The following is an 18,302-nucleotide window of genomic DNA, read 5'->3' as shown; positions in this document are numbered from 1 at the left end:
AATACATTGGCCCTTCCAACCTTATTTCCAAATCCTTGTATTTCTTATTATATCTAGCTTCCCTAATTTTACTATCCTCTAATTGTCTCTGCACTTCCCTGTCCCTATTTCTCACCTCCTCGGATAATTTGGCTGTATATTCATAGCAAAAAACTGTCAAAATTAAAAAAAAAAAACGTCTTAGACTGTTTGAAAAATCAAATAAATAAAAAAATCCGGATTATATATATATATATAAAAATTTAAGTATCACAAAATAATATGGTTTATGACGTTTTCGTAAAAGAAAGTAGGTGTAATTGATATTTTTCCTAATTTATGACAAAAACTTTTGATCGTGAATACTACCTAAGATCAACTGCGAGAAACAAAAAAAGAATGATTTGTAGAAAGAGAGAGACAGATAATATTTTTCTACAATTTTTAGTAAATAACTTTTAAACGAGTAAGTGGATCTAAATCAAATATTGCACAAATATTTATCAAAGATTTCTTAATATATGCGAAAATTTATATTTCATTGGCAATGTTTTTTCTTTGTCAAATTTGTCAATAAGTGCTACAGTACACGATTCTTCATAAAAATCAATATCAACTTGAAATTTAAATAATTTGCAAATTGTTGAGAGAATTGTGCTCAAGTTTTGCACAGATATTCAGAAGAAATAATAGAACAGTCTACGAAATTTTCATGCTTTTGCCAATGTCTCGGCAATACGACACATACATCATTTCGCGTTGTCTTTGAAGCTTTTAAAAAAATCGTCTTTAAAATCATTTTACAAACGTCTGCATCCTATCTGAATAAATACACTTGCCAGACGCAAATCTAATCGTAATTTTACTTGATGATCGAACGCGATGTGAGTAAGAGAATCGACGTATCTTCGTTCTCTTCGTCGATTTAATTCAACGATGAATGCGTTGAATGTCACGTGTATGATTGGCATGCGAATGGCATGGTCGATATTACGCGCGTTCGTGAAATCCGTGTATCCCGGACAGCGGCAGCCGTGTGTGTTTTGCGTAAGGAGCGCGGACTTATTTTCGTCCGTTTAAATTCGTTCGAACGCCTCCGCGCGAACGAACGGCCGATTCGAGAGATTTTCCGATTGCCGATTGCGCATTATATGCTACCGATCTCGTACCCTCCAGATTGACCGAAACGTCCGCCCCGATTTAGAAAAGCTTCCCCTCCCCTCCCTTGGCAGGATCCCCTCGTCCAAACAAATACTCGACTTTCCGACTCTGTAACGTAAGCCTCTCGTCTTTTGTATCCGCTTTTTCGAGCTCGTCGCAAAAAAGTTATTTGGAGAACTGTTACAAGAGCTGTTGAATTGTATTGTATATTAGATTATAATATACTGTTTATTAGAATATTCTTTTGACACTGATTTGCCAAATAAAGGCGATGATAGCATAATTTTCAGGAGAAGCGAAAAAAGATTTAAGTATACAAATATGAATACAATATGGAGATAAAGAGAAAATTTCTTAACCGAAAGTCTTTCCATTAAACATATTAAAGGAGATTTATTCGATCTTGGCAAAAGTATCTATAAGTAAAAAAGAAAAGAAAAAAGAAAAAGGAAATCATAATTTTTTTAAGAATCAGATTTTGTTTGGCAAACAGAAAGAACCTAACATAATCTTCTTTATTCATTTTGGTTTGCATAAGAAGATTCCACTTCAATTGGTTGTTTGTAACTCCTAACAATAAGATGAGAATAAATCTACATTAAACGATTTGTTTTTCTCTCTTCGCAGCGATTGAATCAATCTTCTCCGTGATAAAACATTGGAAGAAGATTGAGAAATATCATCCATCTTAATCCGGCAAAATCAAGGATCTGTTACGGCATTTATCGCGTCTATCTATACATCATTGCCATTTAGGAGACCGCATTTATATTCGCACATCGGAAATCAAGCTGTTCCAATATCGCGCAAAGTAACTTCTCTCCGCTTTAGATCGTCCGTCATATAAGAATAATGGCACGCCGTTTAATACACGAAAGAGAGACGAAGTAAGATATTTCGTCCATGTTCGAGTTCACGTTGATCTCGGCAAAAACGTAGGAGAGTTCGATTCTTGGGGGATCTTTGGGAGAGAGAGTACGCCGATAAAGGGGCGTCGATAAGGATTTCCCGGGGAGACTGCACCCTCTCGTCGTGAAGGCATCCGGCCGCGAGGAAATTTCAAATACCACGCCATCGAGGATCCCTACGAATCTGATATAATCGGCTGAAAAATGCTCTCTCGAATAGAATCGGATCGTAGGAAGAGAATCCTTTTTTCCAGTCTCTTCATCTCTTAAAAAACAGTAAAGATTTCCTTTTTCTATTCTCCTCAAATACGATCGAATTTATTTTTACATGGAATATCTCGATATGTGTATTTTTGGATTGGCAGGAGTATAAAGGGGCAAAATTAATCTCTGATAATGTAATATATATATATACTTATATTTTTTAATTAAAAAAAATTACACGCGTATCGTTTAAGGATGTACGTGTCATATGTCAAAACATTGACAAAAGCATGAAAATTTTGTGGACTGTTCTGTATCCTCTGCAAAATCTGACCACAATTCTCTGAATGATTTGCAAATTATTTAAATTTAAAGTTACTATTGATTCTTATGGAAAATCGCGTATCGTAGGACTTTTTGTTGACCTTTTAGGGATGCAATTAAATTACTTAATAAGGAGTTATTTTATATTTATAAATCTAACTGTAATTTATTTTATTTATGTCCTATGATGAGATTTAGATTTATATTAATAATATGAATATTATTTCTTTATATTAATAATTTTTTCTTGATTTCTATTATGGGGGGGGGGGGGGTTATATTATAATTTTTGATTAATTTGACAAGTAAAAAATATTACCAACGAAATAAAAATTTTCACATATATTAAGAAATCTTTAATAAATATTTGTACAAAACTTGATTTAAATTCACTTACTCGTTTAAAAGTTATTTACTAAAAATTGTAGAAAGATATTATGTCTCCCTTTCTGCAAATTACTCGTTTTTTTCTTGTTTTTTTTTTGCAGTTGATTTCAAGAGATATTCACGATCAAAAGTTTTTATCATAAATTAAAAAAACTATTAATTACAATTATTTTCTTTTACAAAGACGTTAAAAATTATATTATTTTATCTCTTTTTATAATCCGGATTTATTTATTTGATTTTTCAAATAATATAAACGTAAGACTTTTTTTTTTTTTAATTTTGACAGTTTTTGCTACTATTATATAGTCAAAACTTAAGATAAGAGTCGTTTGAGAATAAATGAATAAAACATGTGCTCTATATCACATCAATGAAGAGTTAAAGAATCTGTATCTGGAGCGGTCAAACTTTTATTGCGGTATCTCTTGAAATATCGCGTTGATAAAATTTCACGGGATACTAAATTCCGCGAAATTGAATTCGTTGCGATGAGAAAAGTTGAACGAAATCCCAAGTTTCGTTCGCAAGAGAGGCGGGAGAGGCTCTTGTCTCGCTCTCCCCGTCCACGTGCGAGTACGAGTTTCGATGCATAGTTTCCCCGGGGGGCAAGGGGAACAAGTAAATGATTTAGGGAGCGTGCTCGTGCGGACAGCGAAATTTCCTACGGTGACTTTCCGAGTTCATTACACGACGGAATGGAGCGTGGAACACGCGATTGCTGGACTCTCTTCCGCGTGAATTGTTCGCGACAATATTATTAAGAGTTCTATCGATCATCCAGGGCTGGAAGAAAAATCCGGGAAACCAAGTTCCTTTGTTATTGGCAAAACGCAAAAAACAAATTACGCTTCAAATAAAGCCTCGTTGTCGATCGTGTGCTTTCTTCAATTATACAGGGTGTCCCATTTTAAAGGACCCACTCAAATATCTCAGAAACACTGCGTTAAATCGAAAAATGTTTCAAACAAAAGTTGTGTGGCTTCAAGGGGGCCATAAGACGGTGACAATGATTTGACCTTGGAAAATCATTTGAAGGTCATGTGAAGGTCAATTTTAAAATCTTAAATAGAAACCCCCATTTTTTATTTAGTATTCTTGTAGCTGACCTCGAGAGCTTTCCAAGACACTATAATAAAGTATTTTTTTATTAAGTACTTTTTGAGTTATTTTATATTTTAATCTGACATATTTTGATATAAAAAAAATTAAATATCTTGTAAAATATTTAGTTTTTGATAATCTTACCGTAATACTTTTATGTACAGAATAATGAGACAAAACAATTAGTGCAAAAAAAAAAAAATTGTTTTAAAAAATACATTGTAAATAATTTTCTTAAAAACAATTATTTTTTATACTAATTGATTATGCTTGGTCTTTTTTGCAACTTTAATCGCAATTTTGAATTTATTAAGAGTAAAACGACTAAGAATAAAAAATTACTCTGTTTTTCTTATGTTCGAGAAAGTTATTTTTTTGTTGAACCATTATTATCGTCCCTTATTATATCCGGAGCGTGTCAAGAGTCGTTAATACAAATTAGGAACGAGCGATTAAAAGGAGACGTAAGACTCGGCTCCGAAGGGACGTGGGCCACGATGGCGGCGTCGGGGTTCGTTTTCGCATTTCGTCGCGTCTCAGTTTTCCCACAGCAACACGGTAACCGACGTGGACCGGCGGGAACCGGCAGTCAGTGTAGCACGCTCGTGAATTTAAATGAAACATTAATCATAGGATACGTCAGGGGAAATGGCAAGAGGCCTCCCCTCCCCCACCCCATCCCATCCCTTCTGTCGAAATTTGTAGCGTCACCCTCTCTTTCGGAAACTAATTTAAATCAGCCATGCCGATACACACCCGGCATTGTCGGCGCAAAAACAATGGGACAATCCGCTCTCTCGTCGACTCTGTGTATGATTGTTGCTGCAAATACAAACGTGGCCCCACGTGACAAATTGATAAGCTACCCGGACACAATAACGGGCCTTATATAGCTTCGCGATGCAATTCTTTCTCTCGAACGCTAAACAAGAGCAATTTATGACATAATATCGATCATTAGTTTCATTCATATCGCATAATAATTATATAACTGCACATAAATATATTTTTTACAAAGTATGTGTATCTCAATTTCTACTACCTAATTCACTTGGTTAGTTAACTTTGCGAAACAATATTTCATAGCTAAATACATTTGTCGATGTTTAAATATTTTCGAGTCTGAGATAACTCTTCATCGCTAAACGCGATTTGTCAAATGGGCGAATAAACGTCATTTTCAGAGTCTCATTTGTCAATGATTGAAATTTCTGTTGCGTTGAACGGGGGGAACGCGAATGAAGCCTCGGTCTCTCGGTAACGCGGAATAAATTGCAACCGAGTGATACGTCATTCGAGAGAACGCTATTGCAACGGAGCGAGCCTGCAACGGGATCCTAATGCGACCGGGATGGATACGAGATGTGTGGAGGAAAAAATGCTTTACAATGAAATTTAATGTTCGATAATAATTGCGTCCACCCGGTGGCAATGGATTCAGCCGTGTGCGATATCGCAACAAAACCTTACATCAATATTACCGCGGATACTCTAATTTTCCATCGATATCAATCTATCCAAGTCGGCGATTATCGATTGCACGCACACACACACACAAAATGCTAATTGGTAATCTTCCACCGTATTCACTCTCAATTACAGATGGTCGAACCAGATACAATAGATTTGCATAAAAGCGAATAATAAGATTTTCCTTGCAAAACAATTTCTACAAACTTTTAGATTGTCATTCATTTATAATGCCAACATCACTGGAATCTTTTCCCCGAGAAAATCTATTTTAAATTATTGTAATAAACAAAAAAATGTACGCGACACGTGGGACATGCCGCGTACACTTTTGAGTGAAATTTTCCTCGACCAGGAATTACGTAGCGCTCTTTAAGGCGCAGAAAGAAAAATGCTTTGAGAATGCGAGAGGATTGAAGAGCCCTGCGTGAGAACTACACGCACTGACGACGACGCGCGTGCCCGACTGTCGCATTAAGGATACGTCGAGGGATAGCTTTCGTACGAGGGGTACATCGCGACAGTTCAGCACTATAAAGAAGTGAGGAAAGGAAGAAACGAGGAGAGAGAAAGTCCAAAGGGGGTGGTTAGAGGGTGGAAATCTCGAGACCCGACATACCCCGCACCGATACTCGTGTCTCGCCTTGTAGGAACTTCGGAGGACTTTCGCGTTGGCTCCTTGTCCCTCTCTTTTCGATCCCTTCGCCAAGTTGTCTCCATTTTTCTCGCAGTATCCAATACAACTGCGTGATCGTAAATTGACTGAAACGAAGATTCTACTACATCTATTTTTATCCTCTTGTCGAGAAAGAGATAAATATACGGTTTAATGTTTAAAGCAAAATTATTTTTTTAACTATCTTCAATTATATCTACTCTCTCGATAAGATATCGATATATTATGCGACATTACTGTAGTTCTTATTAAATTTTAAATAAATGTTTTCTATTAAAAAAAAAAAAAAAAAAGTGAAAAATGAATTTTATATTTCGTACAAAATTGCTTAAATTTATTGAAATATTTGTTAAAATAATATTTGAATTAAGTTGAATTTTATCTTTCGCGATATTTACATTTAAGGATCTCGACAAAAGCAAAGATAAGTTCATCTCTGCGTCTTTCAGCGTCTCGTCCCCTCGTCTCCTGTCAGCCCTTCGTACGTACATATTCTTCCCCTACCAAGTTGCCGCAAATTATTCGTCACCCCTGAAAATCCAACGCCCTTTTCCATCCCTTTGCGAGAAAGAGCTTCGCTCTTGCACAATTGTCTGGATCGTCCAGCTAGTGTCACGTTCTCTTGATATCACAACGTGAACTTTCTTGTCAGTGAAACAGTTTCGCGTAGATAAGAAGCGAAATGTTTTCTCGCGAAGTAACGAACGGAGAAGATTTGTCTTTATTTCCTAAATAAAATTCATTTCCTAAAAGAACTCGTGTGAGAATAACCACGTGAAGTCTGTTCTATCGTATTTGTTATTTATAAACCAACAAACGTCAAACTTCGATTCTTCGCGAACTATTTTCAGAAAATACTTTTCAATCATCTTTATCGACGCCGAGAGACAAGAGGAATCGTATCTTTCAGCTGACAAAAGTATCGACACCTCAGATAAAACAATCGCAATTGGGTCGGTCTACAAATTTTCACATCAAGTTCTTTGAGGTTCTTAAGAGGTTTTCCTCGAGTGTTTTCGGGGAGCAGACAATAACGTGACTTTTATGGTCACTGAACAGATTCCATCATAGTCCCCTGCACGGCCTCTCTCTCTCTCCCTCCACCCTCAAAGTAGCTCTCGAACGAAGACTAGGATCTCCCTGGATAACTTTCCACCCACTCGATCCTCAAGTCGAAGCTCTCAACTGCACCCACGGGATATTTCTATCCTCTCCCCGTCGAAAGAGATTTTCTTCGCGGGATTAAATCCTAAAGGCCTTTAATTACGTTAATAAAAAGCAAAAAAAGAGAAACGTTTCGAAGAAAAAAAGAAACGATGAAAATTTTTATTAAATTGCGCGGGTATTAGTGGCGCGAATTTATTATTAACTATATTATTAAATTAATAGACCTTGACCTATATTAATTTATACAGATTCTACGCGGGTTCTAGTGTATCTTCCTTTGTCGATTCTAATTTAAAATTTGACTGCAACAACAAATATTGTGTATATCAAGTTTTAAAATGTGCCAATGTAATCTTTATATATTTATATCCATGCTGAAGAGAGATGGATCAAAAAACAATCCGAAACGTACATTTTTAATATACTAATTTATTATTTAAATTTAATAATAATAAGTTCGCGCACCAATATCTTGGCTCTTACTTGCTACGTTTCCCACTTAATTGCTAAAAAAACGCCGATTGTCGTCATTCACGCCTTCGAATCGCGCTTATTCAGGACCGACGATATCTTTAAATATGTATGTGTCAAAACATTTACAAAAGCATGAAAATTTCGTAAACTATTCTATTATTTCTTCGGAGTATCTGGGTAAAACCTCAACAGTCCTCTAACGGTTTGGAAATTATTTAAGTTTAAAGTTAGCATTGATTCTTATGGAAAATCGCGTATTATAATACTTATCGACAAATTTGACAAGGAAAAGAACATTACCAACGAAATAAAAATTTTCACGTATATCGAGAAAAATCTAATAAATATTTGTGCAAAACTTGATTTAGATTCGATTTACTCGTTTAAAAGTTATTTATTAAAAAGTATAGAAAAAGATTATCTGTCTCTTTCTGCAAATTACTCGGTTTCCCCCCTCCCCCCCCAAAGTTTTGGTCACAAATTAGGCAAAATATTAGTTACAATTATTTTCTTTTACAAAGACATCAAAAACCATATTATATTTTAATTCTTTTTACTTAATATTGAATTTATTTATTTGATTTTTCAAACAAAATAAACGTAAAAGAAATATGTTTTTTTTTCTTCTTCTTAATTTTGACAGTTTCTTGCTACTATTGTACAACCAAAGGGTATCCTTAAAAGGGCGCAAATGTCGATCACTTGCGCACTTTACCCTCGTCGCACAGCATTCGCAGTGCTGTAACTCACACGTGTTTCGCCCTTGAAGGCGCCGCGGGGCAAAGAGCGGAATTGTCGAAGTTGGGGCGATTAAACGGTCGCACTTCGCAGCCACCCCTTTTCCTCGCGCGCGCGAGGCACCCCCGGTGGCGAATAAACGCTCCCTACTAGCGTCGCTCTCAACTTTAAGTTGCGAGGAAAAAAAAAAAACTTGCTTCGATCTGTCTTCGGATCATTAAACTCGAAAATTACAGCGCTCCGCCCGTTGTCAAATTATGACAATTTGAAAGGCTCCGCGGAACAATCATACGTACACTTGCCGTGGGAATAAAACCTTCGTTAAGTTCCACCGTTGCTCTTCTCAAATCAGAATGAATCAATTATGTACATTAACATTATAGTAAAGCGCGATTTATCATATGTACGTAATTAATTGTATTATATATTAATATTTAATAAATAAATAATAAATAAATAAATTTAAGCTAGTATCACACAGATGTGTATCTGTCTAAGGATTAAATAATGAAATAGTGTATAACGCAATCGAGTTACGCGTGTAAGTTTTCTCGAATCGTGTGAGCATGACGAAGAAACCGCTTAAACTTTCTAGCGGGCTATCTTCTGATGACCGGAAGCGCGAGATTGCGATGGGAACGTAACGCGTTGGTATATGGCTACGCAATGCGTTTCCTTTGCGAATTCTTCTCCACCGTCGACAAATCGTCGAAGGCGGAGACTCGCGCCATTTCTGCGATGCCCGTACGTGAAGAATTCATTCGTTCCAAAAGCCGCCTGAATTAATTCTCCAGGTCGGGCTTTTCCGCGCGAGGTCACGAGCCGCGTAATAAGCCCCGCGAAGAGAGGAGCGTCACTTTTAGAAATTGCCGGGAGAAATTCGCGGAGAAATTGCGACGGGACTCTTATTAACATGGGGTTCGCGATGCGCCGACCTGCGACGCTCCGAATCCTATCGACGAAAGGAATCTCCTGGCAGAAATTACAGCCGCGCGATTATACGGACGAGATATATTCCCATGAGAAAGTAGACAAATAATCTTGCATTAGTCACGCGTATCAAAAATCTAATATGTAATAATATATCTAATATATCTAATAAATAATAGACTTTGTTTGATATAATTATTTCGTAATAATAACGATAATGATATCTGTATGTGTTTGAATAATGAAGAAAGAATAAAAGTAAATTATATATTAGGTGTACAACTTTGCTTCCGCCGTTTTTTTTTCCGAAATTCGAGGCTTTATTGTAAAAAAACTGGTTATACATTTATGATTCAAAGTATTGTCCACTCCCAATGATCGTGCCAATTCTTTTTGACTTTGACTCGAGTCTTCATTAAGTAATGCCTCCAATTCTGCATCTTCGAAAACCTTCTCTCTTCCACCGCTATGCCGCGCTTCGACGTGAAAATCACCGTTCTTGAAGCGTTGAAACCACTCACGACACGTTCTTTCACTAATAGCGGCTTCACCATAAGTATTTGAGAGCATTCGATGAGCCTCAGCCGCAGATTTCTTCATATTGAAGCAGAAAATTGAAACCTCCCGCAAATGACGAGAATTTGGCTCGTAAACTGACATTTTCAATCGAGAATAAACTTTATGATGCGGACACAAATCGACTAATGTTTCTATGGGGTTATGTTGACAGATGCCCAAGTTTATCGCATGACGTCTATGATCTATTTATTTCGACCACTACTTACCGCTAAAGCCATCTATAGGAAAACGGCGGAAGCAAAGTTGTACACCTAATATATGAGTGTGTAATTGCAGAATGTCCTAGATCTTAAAACTATGCTAGTATAGTATCATGCATATAAATATTGTATAAATTATTATTGTTTTATTATTTTATAAGCGACACACAATTCGAAACGAGATGTCGAAGGGAGATTTTGCAAAAAGAGAGATTTGTGAAAAATGTGAAAGAAAGATTATCAAATATATGTAAATTTAAAAAAAAATCCATCCAGCTTAAATTTAAATATCTTCCAATATTTCGATGTTATATTACGCATATATTAACATTAAAATGTATTTCGACATTTTAGACGTTGTTTAAAGAATGGGAATAAGGTTTTTAGAGAGAGAGAGAGAGAGAGAGAGAGAGAGAGAGAGAGAGAGAGAGAGAGAGAGAGAGAGAGAGAGAGAGAGAGAGATATCTTAAATTCCTGATTCAAATCTCATGACGAGCAAATATTTGGACGATTCCAATCTCTGCGTGCCAAATTACAACGCGCCTGCCCAAACGTCACATGCCGATTGCGATCGTATTTGCCGAATATGCCTGTAATCGAGCCGAATCTTTCAACCTTATAAAAATACTCGAAATCACGTTCCTAGTCAAAATCCTCTCGCGAACGAGGTTCGTCAAAGAATTTCATCCCACGATACCGTACAGTCACGAATAACACAGTCGTCAAATTCAACCCCCTTATCAAAATCAAAATCGAGATTCTCGTACCTTTGTCTCCATCGAACGTCATCCCCCATCGGTTTGAGCGGTGCTGAGTCGCCACTACCGGATAAGACAGGCTCGCAATTTCTTATTGTTTTTCCAACCGTTCACAATGTAAGATGCGACACTTAATTCTGACAACTGTGCCGTTTCGCACTGCGTCTATTCGCGATCACGCTCGCGAGTGCACGGAGGCGAGCGGACGCGAACCAAGAAAACCGTCCGCGCGTGACGGTAGCTCGAGCGAGACTGACAACGAGCGCTGCTGCTGCCGGCTATGGCGACGACGACGACGGGGTGAGCGGGGGGGGGGGGGGTGGCGATCGACAGGGCCGTAGGGAAAAGGCGCCTCTTCTCTGACATCCGCGTCGTTCGTACGATGCGTAGAGTAGAATAATATTTATGTCTTATAAGAGACAAAATTTTTTCTCTCTCCTCCCAATATTGGGGAAAGAAAATGAAAATGATATAGACATTTCGAAAATAACATTGGTCGGCAAAATGAGATCTTTCCTTTTTCTTTGCTTTAAATTCTATCAAGTCATTTCTGGTCAGATTTTTTAACGCTGATTACGAATCTGGCCGTAAAAATGGCGTAAATCACGTAAATTTTTTGAGAAAACTTGAGTCAATATTGCTAAAATATGTGTTTCCAATACTTTTGCGTGTGTTTAACTAGGGTCAAAAATTATTCTAATTTTGTTCTTAAATTATAACGATTACGAAAACCTACACATAGCCATTTCTATGATTTGAGCAATTTTTTAAAAATTTGATCCGCCAATTTTGGAACCTACATTTTTAATTTTCAAATTTCAACACGTGATTCGTGATGAGCGACCAAGCAAAAGTATACATACCGACTTTCGTGATCAGAATGATTTTTAAAAAAATTTTATACCGAATTAGAGAAACGTATAACTGGGGAACACTGCGATAAATGTTTTGATCATCCAGAAGACTTTTCCTGCCTGGGACTTTTAGCACCTTTTTTAACATAAAATATAAGTCTCGAGCTTCATTTTGAACTGTCATTGCTTTTTAGAGCAATGTCCCCATCGAAAGATATAACTCACGCAAAAATATCAAAAACGCCTATTTAAACAACTTTAACTGAGGTTTTCTCAAAAATTTGACGTGATACGCCATTTTCACGACCAGATTTGTAATTAGCTAAAAAAAATCAACCAGAAATGACCTGATAGAACATAAGGCAAATTTGGTATTGAATAGTGATTAATAATTGGAAAATAAATTATAACAAAAATAAGATAAATTCTCTCTCTCTCTTTCTCTCTCTCTCTCTCTCTCTCTCTCTGTGTTTCTTACACAATATTCCCTTATTTAACTGCTTAACGAATATTATTCTTAAGTAAGACAATACATTTGAAAAAATATTATCAGAGCATTTTAAAACAACCAGATGTCGAAAATGATTAAAAGCATAATAATATAAAACATATATAGCTCTTTTAAATAATCATTCAAAGTTTTCCTCGACATCCCCTTCGTCCCTCGATCGAAACGATAAGAAACGACAAGTTTTGTGTCGCCCACACGATTTCTCTCATGCGGTCATGTTTCCATTCGAATGACGCATGTGCGCTTAATCGCCGTTAAATCCAAAAAAAAAAAAAAAAAATGTACCATAAAATCCGCGCGCCCTTCTTCCTACGCGCGATGCCACTTACTCGCATCGAAGGGATCATACGGGGACTCTAGCCCTCGGCCAGCCGGTATCGCCCTTCTTTGGAGGGTTGGTACTCTTGCTATGCACCCGATTAGCATACAGTCGGCCGGATTGCGTTGGCGATGTCCCGATGAAGCGGAAAATCAAGGCTCCAAGTGACAGCCCTCAGGCGCGTACTCTGATGAGCTCGAGTTTGCTCACGGGATTTAAAACATTGCGCAAAGCGTCTAAATAGCGTGAGAGGAACTTTAAATCGTTAAACTTCATAGACATTGAGACAATATTGTTCAAATTATCCTCATGTTTTAAAAATTACGATTATGTTAAGTATGATGGTATTTTATTCTGATATGTCACATATACAGGATATTTCAGGAGAAATGATCAGTATTCTAGGACATGATTTTTGTATCGCAGAGAAAAATTAATATATCTATTTGTCTGACTTATATTCGTTTCATTACAAAAACATAATTTTATACGAAACATTATTTTGTTGAATAAAAAATTTCATGGTTTCGTTGCATTAAATCATGTTGTTTGACGGAAAAATAACTATTATTATTCAAATTTCTGTTATAATAGTATATGAATAAGGCCTTCAAAATACGGCTAATAACATTTAACAACTATTTCTATCGGTTTAATTTCTGATACGATCTCTATAGAAGAGAATTCAGATAATTAAACTAATTTTTGGAAAATCGGACAGATAAATGTCCGATATTCATTTATTCGGATAAAAATTCCTAAATAACTAAAATTAATTTTTTCTATATGCTATGGTCCTAAGATGCTTGAAAGATTTGATTGGAAAGATGCAGTAACGTGCCATTTAACTTTATCCAACTTGTTTTAAGATTTATTTAAATTGTTAAAAGCAATATAATGAATCTTTTAAATAAAAGAAGAATATTGTTTGAAAGAATAATATAATTGTTTAAGTTGAAGAAAAAATGAAATTCATTCAAAAAATATTTTATTTAAAATAAATAAATATATTATTCGAAAAAAAATAATCAAACAATCATATTTGTTACTTCAGACATTACTACGGTTGGACTATTTCAACAAGCATTATATAATATTTCTTTCGTTACAACAAAATTTATTAAATCCAAAGAAACTTTTCTCTCTGTGTGTATACATTATATTAATCAAAAAAATTTGTATAAATATATATCCTATTCTGTATGGTTGTAAGAATACAGCGTGTTCAATCTTAAGAATGAATACATTTATTAATTTACAATTAGTAGAACCAAATTCTATTAAACAAGTGCAATTTCGTTTGTTAAATTTTATTATTTTAGAGAGTATATGCATATATGTATGTATAATGAGGTTTTCAGAGTTAGTAATAATATTTTTTATTCAAATCAATAAATTAGTAATTTTATAAACAATTAAACCTCTATATTCTTGCGATGACTTTCGATTGCTGATCTAATTCAGAATCGAGTGCGTTATTGTGTATCCCGTCAAAGTGTATTATGATTAAAATGCAATGCGTCAGGAATTCCTGTGTAGTACATTAATTACATTCATCGTTACATCACGGTAATTCGCGTATCATACGGATTATTCAACCGTTATCGATATGCGCGTACAATGTATGGGTCAAACACTTTTATACTAAAAAGCAAAACACCCGTCGATATATTTCTCTCTCTTCTCGATCTCGTATATTCTAACGTACGAGACTTGTAATATAATATTAACAATAATTTATGAGGCATAATAATCTTGACATTAATATATTTCCAATTTTATTATGACACGGCAACATCTTTATATATGAGAACTATAATTAAATATTTGACCGAGTCGATCGTGCAATAAGAGATTAATGGACGATAATTGACGGTTTGACGCGCGAGTGGAGAAATCGTGCCAGATATGAATATCTTTTGCCGCGCCTGTCTATATAATCATCCTGTAGAAAATAAAAATAAAGCGCGTCAATCTTGGCAGCCGCAGTTTCTGAAATTGATCCTGATTGATCGACCGTTAATTTTTTTATCTAATAACGAAGAGTGACACACACGGCCGATAATGGACACGGGCTAGTTAAAGCGCGCCATGAATTATCCAAGGTAATATTCGCTAAAGTGATTATACGCTTTCGCCGGAAATTCAACGTAATATTATTGCGAGTTTCCCTTATAATTCACATATCCGAAAAATTAATTAAACCTTTATTCGATGTGGATTTGTCTTATCTGAAAATTGCAAATCTTTTCCCTTCCCGAGTGTTATCTCGAATTCCTGAATATTACATTGATCGAGGGAGAATCAAATCAAGTTACAAAAATTTTAATGGCGATCCATATTTGTTGCAAATTCTATAAGAGAGACGCTATTTAATAAATAATTTTATTACCCGAACGACCTACATTACTCTCAATAAATCAATATAAATTCATAACGTGACGCACACAATAATTTTTCATATAATAACTTTGCGCAATGTAAAATAAAACATTTAATTATTTAACAAAAACATACATTAAACTTTCATCATATTACTCTACTTATCAATTGTGTAATGACGAGTTTGTAACAATAGCGTTATATAAACTGGCTTAATATTCAAGCAGTACTTATTAGAAGCAGTTATTATTCAGCCTTCTCTCTCCGACAGCCCCGGCATTTGTCTGCATAAAAAACTCTACTTTTCAAGGTAAATAAATAAATAAAAAAAAAAATTTCGCCACCATGAAATAACTTTTATGAGAATCGTAAAGCTACTGGTGCAACGTAGCCGGAAGGCTACGTTAGATGGCTGGTTCGCGTCTAGGCTTAAAAAAATATTATTAGGTGTACAACTTTGCTTCCGTCGGTTTTTTTTTCCGAAATTCGAGGCTTTATTGTAAAAAACTGGTTATACTTTTATGATTCAAAGTATTGTCCACTCCCAATGATCGTGCCAATTCTTTTTGACTTTGACTCGAGTCTTCATTAAGTACTGCCTCCAATTCTGAATCTTCGAAAATCTTCTCTCTTCCACCGCGCTTCGACGTGAAAATCACCGTTCTTGAAGCGTTGAAACCACTCACGACACATTCTTTCACTAATAGCGGCTTCACCATAAGTATTTGAGAGCATTCGATGAGCCTCAGCCGCAGATTTCTTCATATTGAAGCAGAAAATTAAAACCTCCCGCAAATGACGAGAATTTGGCTCGTAAACTGACATTTTAAATCGAGAATAACTTTATGATGCGGACACAAATCGACTAATGTTTCTATGGGGTTATGTTGACAGATGCCCAAGTTTATCGCATGACGTCTATGATCTATTTATTTCGACCACTACTTATCGCTAAAGCCATCTATAGGAAAACAGCGGAAGCGAAGTTGTACACCTAATAATAATTAAAATAAAGAAGAAACGTGATAACATAAAGTAACGAGAGAATTTACACGATACGTACGCGAGGAATTTTCCTGTTCATTTACGGAAGTGAATGTGTAAAAAAATTATCCGGGAATCGACGCATGACAAAGACCAGAGAGCAAAGTAGATCTATCGTATTATCATATAATATTTTTTATGGAAAAATAATTTTTTTTTTTTTGTGACGAAAATCCGACAAAAACAATAGTTCTAGAGTTAAACGTGACTCACATCTTGTCGCAATCCGCTACGATAAATCGAATCGGCTATACAATTCGGGGAGGTTCTGCCGGCAACATGCGAGTTTGGCCGAGCAAACAAGAGAGGCATGCGCGTATCCGCAGACGTCGTAAAATTGATATTTATCCTGGCTGGCGTCCATTGCGGCGGAAGCTGCGCCAGCTTTTCCGCGGATAATGCGGCGCGACGTGATTATACATGTATTGTATAATTTCGGAAACCGCCGACGCCGGTTTTCTCCGCGCCCATTCTACATCCGTGGATTAAAAGGAGACGTACGCGAGAGGTTGGCAATTTTGATTCATGTAAAAAAAAAAAATTATAAATATCCTTTTCTATGGCGAAACATTAATCGCGATCGATCGATTATCCCTTCATACGGAGTATATACGTAATTATAAGAAAATTATATACGTGATTATAAGAAAAATAAGCAGCGAACAAAATATAGGGTCCTCTAAGATTACCGGAGTCAGCTTCTGTCCTTATCGAATATACGTGTATATGAAATGCGGCGAAAGTCTTCGTTAGTCTACAAAAGCGTCGAATTAGTAGGCTTTAGCGTCGACACAAGTATCTTAGCAACGCGCAACGTTCTACCGCTACGTCGTTATTAAAGAGAGCGCCGAGTATTATCGCGATTTACGGACGGCTTCTCACGAGTCACGTTCGCCCTCGGTCGTATCCTAGAATTATTGGATGTCACCGGGGATATTCGATATCGCCGCGTGTGCGCTTTACTTTCGTAAAGTGTAGGCTGTAATCCCGAACGGACGACGCTTCCTATCGCACGATCTCTCGATTTCTTCCGCGATAACGGAATAATCTGGCAGACGCGGATCTCTCTTTCCCGTGCAGAGAAAATACTATATTTTTCTGAACTAGCCATCGACCGCATACACGAAATGTCGATAACCGACGAGACGACGATTTTGCCGAAGTCGACGCGAAACAATCTAAAATTCCCGATTTATGATCGATATTCGATTAAAATTTCACATTTCGCGAAACAAATCTTGTCATAATGAAAATTCTCATCGACGTGCGTGGGCAGCATGACATTTCTATCAAAGATCTTTTGGCTGTATATTAGTAGGAAAAAACTGTCAAAATTTAAAAGAAAGAAAAAAAAGAATTTCCTCGCGTTCACAGTATTTGAAAAATCAAATAAATAAATCGGAATTATAAAGAAAATTAAAATATCATAGAATAAAATGATTTTTTGACACGTCTTTGTAAATGAAAATAGTTGTAATTAATATTTTTCTTAATTTATGACAAAAACTTTTGACCGTGAATATTTCCTAAAATAAACTGTCGGAAAAAAAAAATTATAGAAAGAGAGAGAGAGACAGGTAATATTTTTCTAAAATTTTTAGTAAATTACTTTTAAATGGATCTAAATCAAGTTTTGCACAAATATTTATTATAGAGTTCTCTTAATATATGTAAAAGTTTTTATTTCGTTGACAATTACCCGTATTCATAGTTCTTCCTTATTTTAAGGACGGAGGAAGCCTCCATGAAGGATTTCTTGAATCTGCAAGGCCACCTTGTTTCATAGATGGACCTCGAGTCTCCCTTTCGGAAGGAAGGAATATTTTAGGGATTTTTAGCGACCGACTGGAGGCAGCACCGTTTTATGCTGCCTGCAACTAATTTCATATAATACATATGAAAACTTTTTCGTATCTTCGAAAAATTCCACGGGATTTTCCCAATCGCGAATGTATCTTTTCGAAATCCGCCACAGAATCCGATTCTCTGGATTTTCGTCTTCAAATCCATCGTCAAAATTATTTAAAAATTCATTGTCAATTATCCCTTTTTCCTTTATACACTTTCAGTTTGAGAGCGCGACAACAAATAACCACAAAACCACAAATGTAACGAAACTAACTTTTGGAGGTT

General features: G+C 36.0%; 1 protein-coding gene across 2 annotated transcripts in view; it reads right to left on the bottom strand.

Moving 5' to 3' along the window:
- The window catches only part of LOC138933338 (rho GTPase-activating protein gacZ), a 95,808-nt gene that overhangs the window by 52,458 nt on the left and 25,048 nt on the right, over positions 1-18,302 (bottom strand). Inside the window, exon 1 of one of the 2 annotated variants that reach the window (XM_070295956.1) lies at positions 11,069-11,293. The exons of the other annotated variant lie outside the window; for it this stretch is intronic. The gene's annotated coding sequence lies outside the window, so the exon portion shown is untranslated. Of the gene's footprint in view, positions 1-11,068; positions 11,294-18,302 lie in introns of those variants that run through there. 2 annotated transcript variants of the gene reach the window in all.

The sequence above is a fragment of the Polyergus mexicanus genome, unplaced genomic scaffold, assembly GCF_030449975.1.
Source record: "Polyergus mexicanus isolate NDT 795.1 unplaced genomic scaffold, iyPolMexi1.0 SCAF_1, whole genome shotgun sequence".
Lineage (NCBI taxonomy): Eukaryota > Metazoa > Arthropoda > Insecta > Hymenoptera > Formicidae > Polyergus > Polyergus mexicanus.
Note: the sequence above shows the minus strand (reverse complement) of the source record. Positions and strands in the feature narration are given on the sequence as shown.